This window comes from Microchirus variegatus (assembly GCF_963457635.1).
Source record: "Microchirus variegatus genome assembly, chromosome: 3".
Taxonomy (NCBI): Eukaryota; Metazoa; Chordata; class Actinopteri; order Pleuronectiformes; family Soleidae; genus Microchirus; species Microchirus variegatus.
The window spans coordinates 32,557,360-32,569,721 of record NC_139804.1 but is presented as its reverse complement, the minus strand read 5'-3'; the positions used below and the strand labels follow the sequence as shown (position 1 = coordinate 32,569,721).

Sequence of the window (12,362 nt, the reverse complement as noted above, 5' to 3'; positions counted from 1 at the left end):
GAATAAGAGAGGGGGTGAGAGTATATGAGAGAGTGTGTATATGTGTGTCTGTGCGCATAATGTAAACTCTACTAGAAAGACAGGGGCCCAGTCAGTCAGTCAGTCATTGAGCTGTGATGACCTGTAAGAACTGTGAGACATTAGAGGAGTGCTCAGTCCTGCCAAGTCCAGCACTCATGCTCATAAACTATACACTCTGTTATCCTCATCTGTTACATACACAGGGGGGCAGGGGTACGGGGGTGTGTGTTATACATGAGCCCCCCAAATTAAAGCCAAAAGCTGATTAACAAGATCTCTGCCTTGGTTTTATAAGAAAAGGTTTAAAGTGGTAAAAACGAGGGAGGGGAGAACATACAGAGACAGAGAGAGAGACAGACAAAGGATTTTTCCCCTTGTCTACTGTGCTGTGTCAGCCAAACTATTCCACTCTCATCATCAGTGTTGGGAACTCTCAGGATCCAATACACCACCTTTCCCATCTTTCCATTAATTATCAATTTCTCTCGGTATAACTGCACTCGTGTTTTGATCCGTTTCCAGCACATCTTTCTTCTCTTAAACACTGTCTTTCTACAGTCCTGCAGTCCCTGAAGTAGTCTGTCAACTATCACAGCACAGATACATTTCTCTGCTTTTACTCAATGCGGACTAGTTAAGACTGTCTGGATCCACCGTCAGATAAATGTTTCCCGATTTGTTATTTGCTACAATGATCCCCCTAAAGTTGAGGTCGACATTTGATTTCTTTGGGTCCAATATGTTTCAATATGTTGCTGAGATTGTGTTGCTTTCCTCCAGCTGATAAAATAGTTGAATAATAACAAATGTCACACACAACACTTAATACTTACTTATGTACTTCTGTTATTAATAATCAGACAATCACTTGAAAAAACTAGAAAAGCACTCGGAGAGCGCAGACCTCCACAAAGGCAGCGCAGTGCCTACAAAATAGCGATAAAAATAGTGATAGCTACGGATCACGAACAAAATGTTATCCCTTGTTTGTATCACATAATTGGATAATGCTAATTACTAAAAACGGGCTTATTAATTGGTCGATATCTACCCATGAGGTCAAAAGGTAGCAAGATTAGGAAAGAAGGCTACACTGAACAAGTTTCACTCAACATCTTTGTGTTCTATTGTAACTTGTGCTGATATTCCACCTGGCCCTCCTTGACCTCCGTCTTGCCCAGGGTGCAAGTGGCTGGCTGATGGATCTGAGCTAGGCTAGGTGGTTTCTGTGCTGGGGAGAGGTGGGGTGTTGGGGGGGGTTACCACACAAATACCCCCATTCAGACTGCAAACTGCTTATGAAGGGAGAAAACGGCTAATGTTAGCCTAGCGCTGCCTGCGACGGAGAGACAAGTGTGGTACAACAGGCCAAGTGCTGCGGTGAAGCTCGGAGAAAAGGCCTCAGTGTGTTCGCTGCCTCATATCCATGCAGCTGCGGGATGTGAGGTGTGGCGTTATTTCCTCTCCGGTCCTTTTGACAGGGCTAGAGGTAACAGTCGGCAGGCTACAGGTTACAGGCCCGCTGCTTTGATCGTTCGGCCTAATACACACACCACTCAGCTGGTTTTGGTCAGCACCCTCCCAGCAGTTAATGTCATATCAGGACCAAAAATAGTTGTGGGAAAAAAAAGACCTGCAGTCATTTGAACAAGGGATAGTTTGTTAAGTCAAATTAATTGCTGTTTAACTTATTTTCCCTCCTTTCCCCCCCCTTTAATTTCTGCAAAGCCAAGCTTCCCCTTACTTGAAAGTCCTGTACGAAGAATAACAGAAATTTGTCTTACTTAATATAAACATACATTTTTTTTCTTCAAACCTAAACAGAAAAAAAGTGCTTCTACAGCTAAGCAACGGGGGTCAACATTTAAAACAATGAGAATTTGCATGTATTTTTCGGCTCGCTCCGTGTTAAAGCTCCCTCGGGGAAAAGAAAAGAGGAGAGCTGGAAGAGGGAGGGATTAATAGATGGAGGGTCAGTGATGCAGGTGAATGTATACAGCAGACTGTGATGAAGCAGGACATATGATATCAGCTGGAGGAACACTGCTGGATCCATGCTTACCTAATGCTTTTAACACATTGAGCCATTTGACTCCTTCTAGAGCCAGCCGGCAAGTGTGTGTGTGTGTGTGTGTGTGTGTGTGTGTGTGTGTGTGTGTGTGTGTGTGTGTGTGTGTGGGAGAAGGGGGTCTGTCTTTGTACACTTTTCTGTGCACACCAATTTCTGTGTGCAGTTTGTTTAGTTAGTTGGAAAGCAGAGATAAAATGACAGTGTGAAAATGAGAAAACAACACATCCAGACATGTCACACGTTCGTATTTGTCTCTCGTCAGTGTCCAGTGACTAATGTGAGGGTGTGTGTGTGTGTGTGTGTAAAAGAGGTGAGAATCCTCTGGCATGTCAGAGAGAGAGAATGACTATGGGATGGGGGGTGCAGCAGAGGAGAAACCTGGGTCCTGACAACTTTTTTCCACACAGTATTTCGAAACATAATCTTTGTGTTTTTTCCTCTTTAATTCACCTTTCTTTCATTTATTCCCTGTCACCTTACAGGTGATGGATTCTGAGTTTCTTATGGCTGGGTGTACAAAAAGAACCAGATCAGACTAAAGACTAAACTAAAACATTTTCACAACAGAATCATGCTTTAAATCCATAATTTCATAGGTTCTGATTAGGTTAGTTATATATATTTTATAGTCATTATCATAGTAATAGTAATCATAATAATTTATTCTGACTTTGTGTAGTAAAACACATAATTATAAGGTAACAATTTTATCCAAAGACACACATGCATTTAGGTGTTAAGTATCTATTAAGTAAGAGTGTTAAAGAGGTGGTAGAGATGGATGAGGTTGTGGTTAGAAGAGGAGAAGGGATGAGAAAGTGGGTAAGATGAATCAGAAAGTGGTGGTAGATTTGGCAACTGGTTTTATTGCAGCCTGAACAGGACTGGAAGGAGATGCTAAGCTGAGGGGGAGACAGGTGGACCCTGAAACTTACAGTGAGCTTATACACAGAGAACATATACACATAAAAGCAGTGCATGGCCTTGACTTTATGTACACATTGCGATGCAGACAGATGTTCTTGAGGACCATATGTAAAAGGTGTATGTAAAAAAGTGGACAGTCTTACATTGAGAATAGCCACCTAGTTTGTTGAAATGGAGGTCTATGGGGAAAACAAGCCTAATTCATACTTGATTTAAAATCAGTTAAAGTGACAGTGTAGGATTTCAATCATAATTGTGTCTCCAAGATGTGAATGGCAAAAGCAAAGGCACTATGTGACTTCTGTCTATGCCACAAAAAGAACAACAACATTTGGCTTCAAGGCATAGATCACAGTTCTTGCCCCCCTTGCGCGAATGAGGAAGTAAACAAATTGACAAAATGACATAGGTGGAACTGTGGAGGCTGGAGCCTGCTCGCATCTCTTCCTGCTCAGGTCAGCGTACAACCCTCTCCCAACTGCATCAAACCTGCACAGGTGGGGGCTGAGGGAGGTCCCACTGTGCAAGTTGTGCGAGGAGAGAGGAACAATGGCGCACATCCTGGCAGGATGCAAGATTGCACTCAGCCAGGGAAGATACAGGTGGCGTCATGATAAGATCCTCACAGCACTGGCAGACATCTTGGGAGTGGGAAAGACGGAAAAAACAACAGACCCATGAGACACCGACGACATCTACCCAGTTCATCAGGGAGGGAGAGAAACCATCTTCCTCAAAGAAGGTGAAAGGTCTGCTGCAGGAGGCACACATGTGGGAGACGAGGGTGGATCTGGGGAGGAAACTTGTCTTTCCACAGGTCATCTAAACATCCCTGAGGCCTGACATTGACATCTGGACTAAGGTGGTGTCTGAACTGACGGAGCCATGGGAAGACGGATGCGAAGAAGCCTCAGAGAGAAAGTCCATAAAGTACCAGGATCTGGTCCATCAATGCAGGTCTGGACCAGGCAGAAGGGGTGGCTGTTTCAAGTGGAGGTGAGCTGTAGTGGTTTCCCCGTGCAGTTATTATGGGGGGAGAGGAAGATGGGGGGGGGGGCATGCAGGCTGGGGGAGGCAGCAGTAAAAGCAGTGATCCCCCAGTGAATGCTGATTACCACCTGATGACATCTTCTCCGAGCTGAAAGCTACAATCATGATATAATGTGATTGGAGGTGGAGCATCTTCAGTAGATGCATTCAGCAAAGAGAATGTTGTTCTACAGGCTGGTTGCAGTAAGAGAATCGTCAAACTATAGGCCCAACACACAGACACACAAACACATCTGCACACAAGAGTATATTTCCACCCACACACACACACACTCTCTGTATATTTTATGTATGCATGCAAGCACTCAAAACTCATCCAATCTGTGAGCACACGGCCTCTATAAGAAGCGTGCTGGCCCTTTCCCCTCCTCCCCACGCGCTCTGCATTTCTCGACATATGTTTACCATTAAGACTGGCAGGTGTTACGGGCCTGCCCCTTCTCTCTATTGCTGCCCCGCAGCCTCAGCCAACACGGGGAGGCCTGTGAAAAAGGTTACGTAAAAAAGTAATCTAAACTTTGAGAACCCCAAAAAAGACGTTTGTTACGTATGATACCCTTATCATGCAATAAATCAATAAATCAATTTTTGTAAATATCATCACACAACAAAAAAAGATACTCCATCTATTCTCTTCATATGTGTAATATCAAGGCAAATGGACTTCTGCTAGTTTGTTGACAGTCGACAGTTTCCCACCCAGCAGTGGCTGTGCTCAGCTCGAGTTATTGGTCACCACATATTCAAACTGTGACATCTTTTTATGGCAGAAGGAGGGCATGAAAAAGTAAGAATCATCCTTGCAGGGCAAGTTATTTCTGTTGTTGTCACAAGCAACTTATTGCAGTAGCCACAAATAGAGACTCTGCATTCAGACACAAAGGAACATATTGTACATGGAGCTGGATAACAAAGACATGGATGATACTGCGGCATTTTAAAAGCTCGACATTTTCGTCCTAGGGATAAACTGATATCATACACAGTATCTGTCCAATACTGGCCTAGAATCACAGGTCCGGACATCAGAAAAAAGAATGTTAAGCCGGATATGATCTGTAAACATTAAATATGATGTAAAGAGCTGGGTGGAAAAAATGCTGGAAAACTTTTTTTTTTTATTAACAGCCAAGTTGTTTAAAAAAGGTAAAAGACTGTATTGGACTGTAACGGTATTATTAAGCAATCCCTATTTCATACTTGTACTATCACAATATTACTATTATTATCGTAATAAAGCCCTTTCCTTGTGGTCAAAAAAATAGAATAGTATAGAATAGCCTTTTATTGTCATTGCATTGTGTACGAAACGAAATTTGAGTGCCACGCCCTTTGGTGCAATTTGCATTTAGTTAAGTATAAATAAATATAACATTAAAAGAAAAAAAGAAGAAGAAATTTTGTTAAAATCATAACATTAAAAATAACATTAAAAGAAAAAAAAAGACATTTTGTTAAAATTGAGAAAAAGTTGTTAAAAAACTGTTCAATGCTGGGTTTTAACGGGTTTTTCATCAGAGGAAATGTCCTGAATCACCCAGGTCTGTATCAGTTTTAGCTACTACTACAAAAAATATAGATGTCTTGTGGAGCATGAAATCAACTTATTTCAACATGCTGTGGAGAAGGTTCTAAGGAAGACTTGCCTGGTGAAAACTTCCTGAAACAATGCTTAAAGCAAGCAAAGATAATATTGAAACAAAGCACACAAAAAAAGGGAGAAGCCCAATGACTGAAAGGGGAGCAGGGAAAATATTACAAACAAAGTCAAAGGGGAAAATTAAAGTGTGTGTATGTGTCACTGATTTACCCCATCCCCCCTCTTCTTATATGCACTACCTGAAACAGTGCTCTGGTCTTCAAGACCTCAGCTGAGGGGAGTGGGGGTTGGCAGGGGTGGAGCTCGGGCCAAGGAAAGGGTTAATGACACATGTCTGGACTAATGGCTCCCAGTGGAGCTATCTGCTGATTCAGCCCCATTACTTCACAAACATTAAATATGTCTGCCCTGACCGCTCTCTGCCTCTGCCCCCCCCCCCAGCCCTAATGCAAGTCAACAACTGACTAATCAGAAGGGGGGCATGGGATTTCCAGACTTTCTGCACTTTTCTAGGCCCTCATCTCTGACGCTCTTGTCACACTGAAGCAAGCATCTCGGAAAAAACTTGCAACTTTCATTAGTGCTGCTGACTGCTGATGGGTTAACTCGAGTCTGTGCCTCTAATAAAAGCCCTGCATTTTATGTAGCTCAGTACAAAATGATGAAGAAAAAGTATAATGCATGTGATTCCTTGACAGTGTGTAATACTAAACACTAATAAATACTGTGTTGGATATTCACATTGGGTAAGAGGCCGTCAACATGTAGCACCCATGCATGGAAAAAAAGCTGTGTCTGTGTGCATCCCCTTTTTCACCAACTGGTTCTGGAACTTTGTCTGGATACTGGAGGCTCAGAGTTTATTTCAGGGTGAAAAAAAGACCAGTTTGACCCACTTCTTTGTCTCCAGTGTCAAAAGACTCAATGCTCGCTGTATTCCAAAAGCTGAGATATTTGCATCTCAGTGATACATGGATGCACTGCATGTAAATCGCCTTAAAAAAATCCCCTTCTTTCAAATATTTGGATATGACTGTCAGGTATGAAAATGTACATGATGTTACACAACATTACATGAAATATCGGTAATATATATATAGTATTTGATACATATATTCTATTGTCTGTCCAGATGTTGTGTCATCATTGTGTTTTAATGAAAGAGTGAGTTTAAACACGTGTAAAAAGTCAGATTTCAGTCAGACTATGACAATAATTAGATTTTCTAAATTTCACGTAAACAACGTTAGCCTTAAGCCCAATTTATACTCCTGCGTAAAGTGCTCTACGTAGGTTACGCAGAGCCCTCTGCGTCGACGGAGAGCCTCTCGGAGAGTCTCTGCGTCGTCTCCGGCTGCACAAAATATTTTTTAAGTGTCCGTCACTCCGTCAAGGGACATCAGAGACGGCAAGGGCTGCTATTGGTCCTCAGTACAGCCCGAAGATGCTCTGTGCCGGCCACAGTGCGCATCAAGCGTCCACAGAGGCGGAGCTGATCACCGCCGACAACGTCGCTGCCAAACTATAAATACGTTATATCTTAATACACACAGCACATGTTTAGACTCTAAATGGCTAATTTCTCGCCTCAAATTATCTTAAAACTGCGTTCCGTGACACAGAAAAGTGAGAAACAGCCATTGCTCACTGTAGCCATAAGCACAACAACCTTGCGTGGCGACCCCTACTGATCGGGCGGGAAATTGCAGTGCGTATCCGTCACCACGAAGGCTCGAGTGGTCTCCGTGGTTACGCAGTCGGATAACACATTACGCAGTCGGAGAAGTATAATGTGGCCGTTAGTCAGACTAACAAATCTGTATAATGCGATACATAGTCTGATTATTCCTGCATGTATAAACACTAAATCTGACTGGAGTCGGACTTGGTGTTCTTCGCATGCACCAAAATGTCCTCCCTGGTCTTCGACCCGGCAGTAGAAGGGTCGACATATATACTGCAGTACTGTTGCCGACAACAATGCGGCAGTGGCATCTTTCTTTGGACAACACAGCATCAAAAAGGACCATGCTCCATCTAATTTGAACAGCAGGGATGAAACATACAGAACCACAGCACGATCCAGCTCACCATTTGTTTTTCTGTGACGCAAAGGTCAACAGGAAACTGATTCAATATGCAGTAGTTTGTGGCGCGATACAGCGCCACCTATGGAGAAAAAGTCAGACATACAAGGCCTATAAATCAATTTCCATCCGCATGTATACGTGCAAGTTGTCCGATTGCACAACTTGCAAGACCGCAGCTCGATTAAACTGTGCAAGTAAAGGTACTTACCGTTTCCCTACCAAAGGAAATGTACAGGTCTGCCTGTATAGTGATTTGTACAGTAAAATAGTAAAGCTAAAGCTTTGGGGATGTGCTGCTATGAGCACACGCTCAGTATCAGATATCAGATGTTAGATACAACTGTATCAGATACTTGGAAATACAGACCTTCATCACATGACTGAGAACATGACTGAGAGCTGTACATATCTGCCACACTGCAGTCATCATGTCAACAGTGTGGTGTTATTTCAAGCTTAAAGAAGCCAACAACCATGACAAGCTTGGTTAAAATGTTGACATTGTTTTTAAAATTGGTGGTAAATGCATTATCTCTGATGTGTATTTCAACAGTTTAGTTGTTTCAAAGCCTGTATCAGACTAATATATGTACTGGGTTATACTACTACAGAATGTGCTATGTTCACATCTAATTGATATTGGATGTGAAAAGTGATATTGTGCCATTCCTTCCTGCCAAGTATTGAAATTATATATATTATATTATTCATTCTTTCTTTTGAAAATATACCTCTGACTGTTTTGAAATAGAACATACACTGCCACCAAAGTCCCTAAACCAGTGGCTAAACTTTGTACACTACTTTCTCTGTTAGTTTGTCACTGTGCTAGTGGGGGCCAACCTAGTCCAGGGTTAACAGTCTTACATAAATCAGAACAGATGGCAGACTCTCTGCAAAGCCAGCTGGCTTCAGTTTGCCTGTGTGCAGCACAGGTCCTGGCAGTGCAGGTACAGTGCGTAACTCCCTGCACATAATAAAAACACAACACACATGTTTGAGTGGAATGGACATTAGCCATATACAGGCACGTATCTCACCATAAACAGACAGACACTGAGTGTATATGTGGAAAGATGCTGACACAAATCTAGTGTCCACAACACAAGCCAAACAAAAGTGAAACTAAAAGGAAAGGCATTTGTTTTGAGAGCAGGAGGAGTCAGTTTTTTTTTTTTTTTTTTTTTTTTTACAGATGAGGCTTCATCAGTCTCTCAGAAGATTTGGAGACCTTGTAAAGTAGCTTGCAGTGACCTCCTTCATGGGGGATGGGGTTGACTTTACGAATAGGGAGAAGCCGAGCCTATGTCCAGGACTGGTCAGTATGTGTGACAACAGCTCTGTTTCAGAATAAGCTCCTATCACCACAACTTTTCTAAATAGCCAAACAACCTGTAAAATTAGGGTTTGTTTGTTGCTACAGTTTTGTTAAACAGCCAGCTGTTAATGACTGTATCAATCAGTATTTTATGTCCTCCACAGCAATGGCTACTTTTACGTTCATATGTTGGTAATTAGTTTAATCAACAGGACTGAATGCACAAATGTTTACAAGCAAAACCTGAGGATAATTCAACTGTCATGAAATGTCGTAAAAGGTAAATTATCAAGATTCTCTTTTAAGGGAGGAAAATTGGGAGCATCCATTTCACTGCAAAAAAAGCTCAGCCCCCTGTATCACATTACATACAGTATTATCAAACCAAATGAGGACTCAGGCATGTAATAAAAACCCTGCTTTCAAAGCTTCTGGAGTCCCATATTGAGACACAAACCCAAACTTGTTTTTATATCTTTGTGAGGACACATATTTGAGATAATGGATTCACTGGCCCCTTACCATAACCCTAACCTAAACCCAAGCCTGATCCTAACCCTAAAACCAGGTCTGAAAAAGCCCTTTAAAGATGTGGGGCCGGGACATAATGTCCCCATGAGTTCAAAATTTCCCCACAAAAACACACACATGTTGTGCTGCTATTCTTCTTAGGTCACTGCTAGCCCAAACAAACCCTAACCTTAAGCTAACCACAATTCAAATTGTAGCCCTAAAACAAGTGTAGGGTTTGGGATAAAAATACAAATGGAATCTAATTGATTTGTATTATTTATTTATTCACAACACGACACATTGCATAAACCCAACCGTTAGAGAAGAATCCAGTGCACACAAGTGAACTTGCCAGCACTTATGGTGTTCTCTCTGCCTGCTGCACAGTAAATCATTTGTATTCCCTGACTCTGCAATAACACACAATAACTATAGCAATCATAAAAGCCCACTTCTAAATATAGGCCAGTGAGTGGAGTGCTACAAAATCTCTGTATTGAAATACCCAACTTGGCTCAACCAAAGAGATACAGAGGCTTGGCCTGGGAGGAGTGTGGAGTGGCACAAGTTGGAGCTTAGGCAGTACGACGGGAAACAGAGAGAGGAAGAGAGAGCGGGGAGTGTGAGTGAGTGAGGGGGGAGCAACACAAACTAGAAGATAGCGAAGGAGAGAGAGAGAGAGAGAGAATAATGATCTACACATGGTTTCATGCTGGAGCCTCAACATAGTAACCATAGACACATGCTGGGGCCTCCTGGGACTCATCAGCAGGACACAGCTGTGCAATGGACAGCAGAATTCTATTAGCACCAACTATGCACACATGGGCTTGCAAATACACACACACGCGCGCAAACACACACAGAGGTAATTTGGGTATTTGTCTATGTTTTGACATGCCGCAAACGGAACAACACATCAAAACTTTTTTGGACGTAACACACTCATCTACAAGTCTTCACACAGGTGGAGGGAGAAAAAAACGTCTAGGGGATCTTTAAAGACCCCCAATATAGTTTTTATCTACTTTAAATTTCGTTTATCCTTCACCTTGGCTAATCTGAGAAAAAAACAACACAGGTTTCACCATGCTTAAATTAAACACGGGTATCCATATTGCAATGCAAACAAACACATTAAGCCAAGTGCATACGTGATGACAAGACCTTTAGTTCTCTGTGCAGACACACATTTCTAACAAATTGCACTCAATGAAGGAGCCAGTCAGTAAATCAGTCAATAGCAAAGCCTACAGCACCATTCGGATCCATGTGGAAGCCGGGAGAAAGGAGGAGGAACCCTGAGGCACATCCAAAATGAAACCCTTTCTAATCATCCTTTTCTGGACTTTGGTCCACTGCCTTCAGCCCAGCGCTTGTCCTCAATAACACCTCTAAATGAACTCTGGGTTGGCAGAATGGCTTCAAGCGATACCCCAGTCCCACACATGCTCTGCCATTTGCTCGTCGCCAACATCATCTCACAGTATCACCTTTTCACTCCTTATTCCATTTTATCCCACTTTCTGCCTTTCTTTTTTTTTTTTTCTGGAGTGTGACGTGTTTGCTGAGCTAGTAGAGGTGGTGATTTAGAGCCGTTAAGAATGATGACTCTGCCAGAGGGGCTGGCAGAGCAGTGTCTTGCTGTCACATGCTTACTCTTGCCGCGTGGGAAGGGAGGGAGGGATGGATGGAGGGATGGCGAAGCAAAGAAAAAAAAAAGGGAGCGGGACGAGCACAGAGTGAGAGAGAGAGAGACTTGAGGGAAAGAGAAACCACCGTCGTTTATGGAGACCAATACTCCAAGCCTCACTGCCTAGGCCAACTTTACAGGATATATTGGACAGTTCCACACTACCCCGCCCCCAACCCCTCTCTCTTTTCTCTGCACTTTTTCATGCTCCCCTCCTTTTCGGTTTCCAACAAGGCGAGCCTTTAGCCGAACTCTAGAGAGGTGTAAAAGTAATCCCATGTCAACAAGTGCCTTTTACTCTAACCCACTTCACGCACACAGGCACCGACTCAAACGCAAACACACATGCGCTGGCACAAAAAAAGGGGGTCAATCACGTGAAAGAGGGACCCGAGTACACACGCACTGTTCCACAGAGTGTGCCAGAATAAGTTCAGCAACACAGAAGAAGCAAAGGTTGTTTCGGCACAAAAGGACCTCGAACAACAAAGGAGAAACCATTATCTTCAACATTCTGGGAAAGTAATGAGCTTCTTCGGATGACACGTTAAAATATAGACGCAAGTACTACATCATGTGCATTCTGAACACTCTAAACTCAGCCTGGACAGACCTGGCAACCTCATCACGATATGTTAATAACAATGAGTTAAAAAAATATATATATATATTCTCACAAAAGCAAGTGGAGTGAGAGAGTTCTTTAAGGGTGAGACAGACCCAAATTGCCCTTTTTTTTGGACCATGTGCTCTTTCTACTACTTCCCAGTGTACAGAGGGAGCTCCCTTATTACAGCTTGAAAACAGAGAGGAAGCATGCAGGGAGCAAGAAATAGCATGCAAAAGCAGAGATTTTCAAGAAGGGAGGGAGGGGTAAAGCAAGTGGGAAGAGAGAGAGAGAGAGAGAGAGAGAGAGAGAGAGAGAGAGAGAGAGGAGTAGCCCTGCCCAGTTGCCTGGGGAGAAAACTGCTCGGCTGCTGACTCAGGACTCTCTTTGTTTGACAATGCTCCCTCGCTCCTACTCTCTCTCTCTCTGACACACACACACACACACACACTTAGACTTACTGACTTTTTTT

The 12,362-nt window shown here is 42.8% G+C and overlaps 1 protein-coding gene across 1 annotated transcript in view; it reads right to left on the bottom strand.

The window, feature by feature from the left end:
* Positions 1–12,362, bottom strand: part of ift80 (intraflagellar transport 80 homolog (Chlamydomonas)) — a 36,980-nt gene that overhangs the window by 12,705 nt on the left and 11,913 nt on the right. The gene's annotated exons all lie outside the window — the stretch shown is intronic.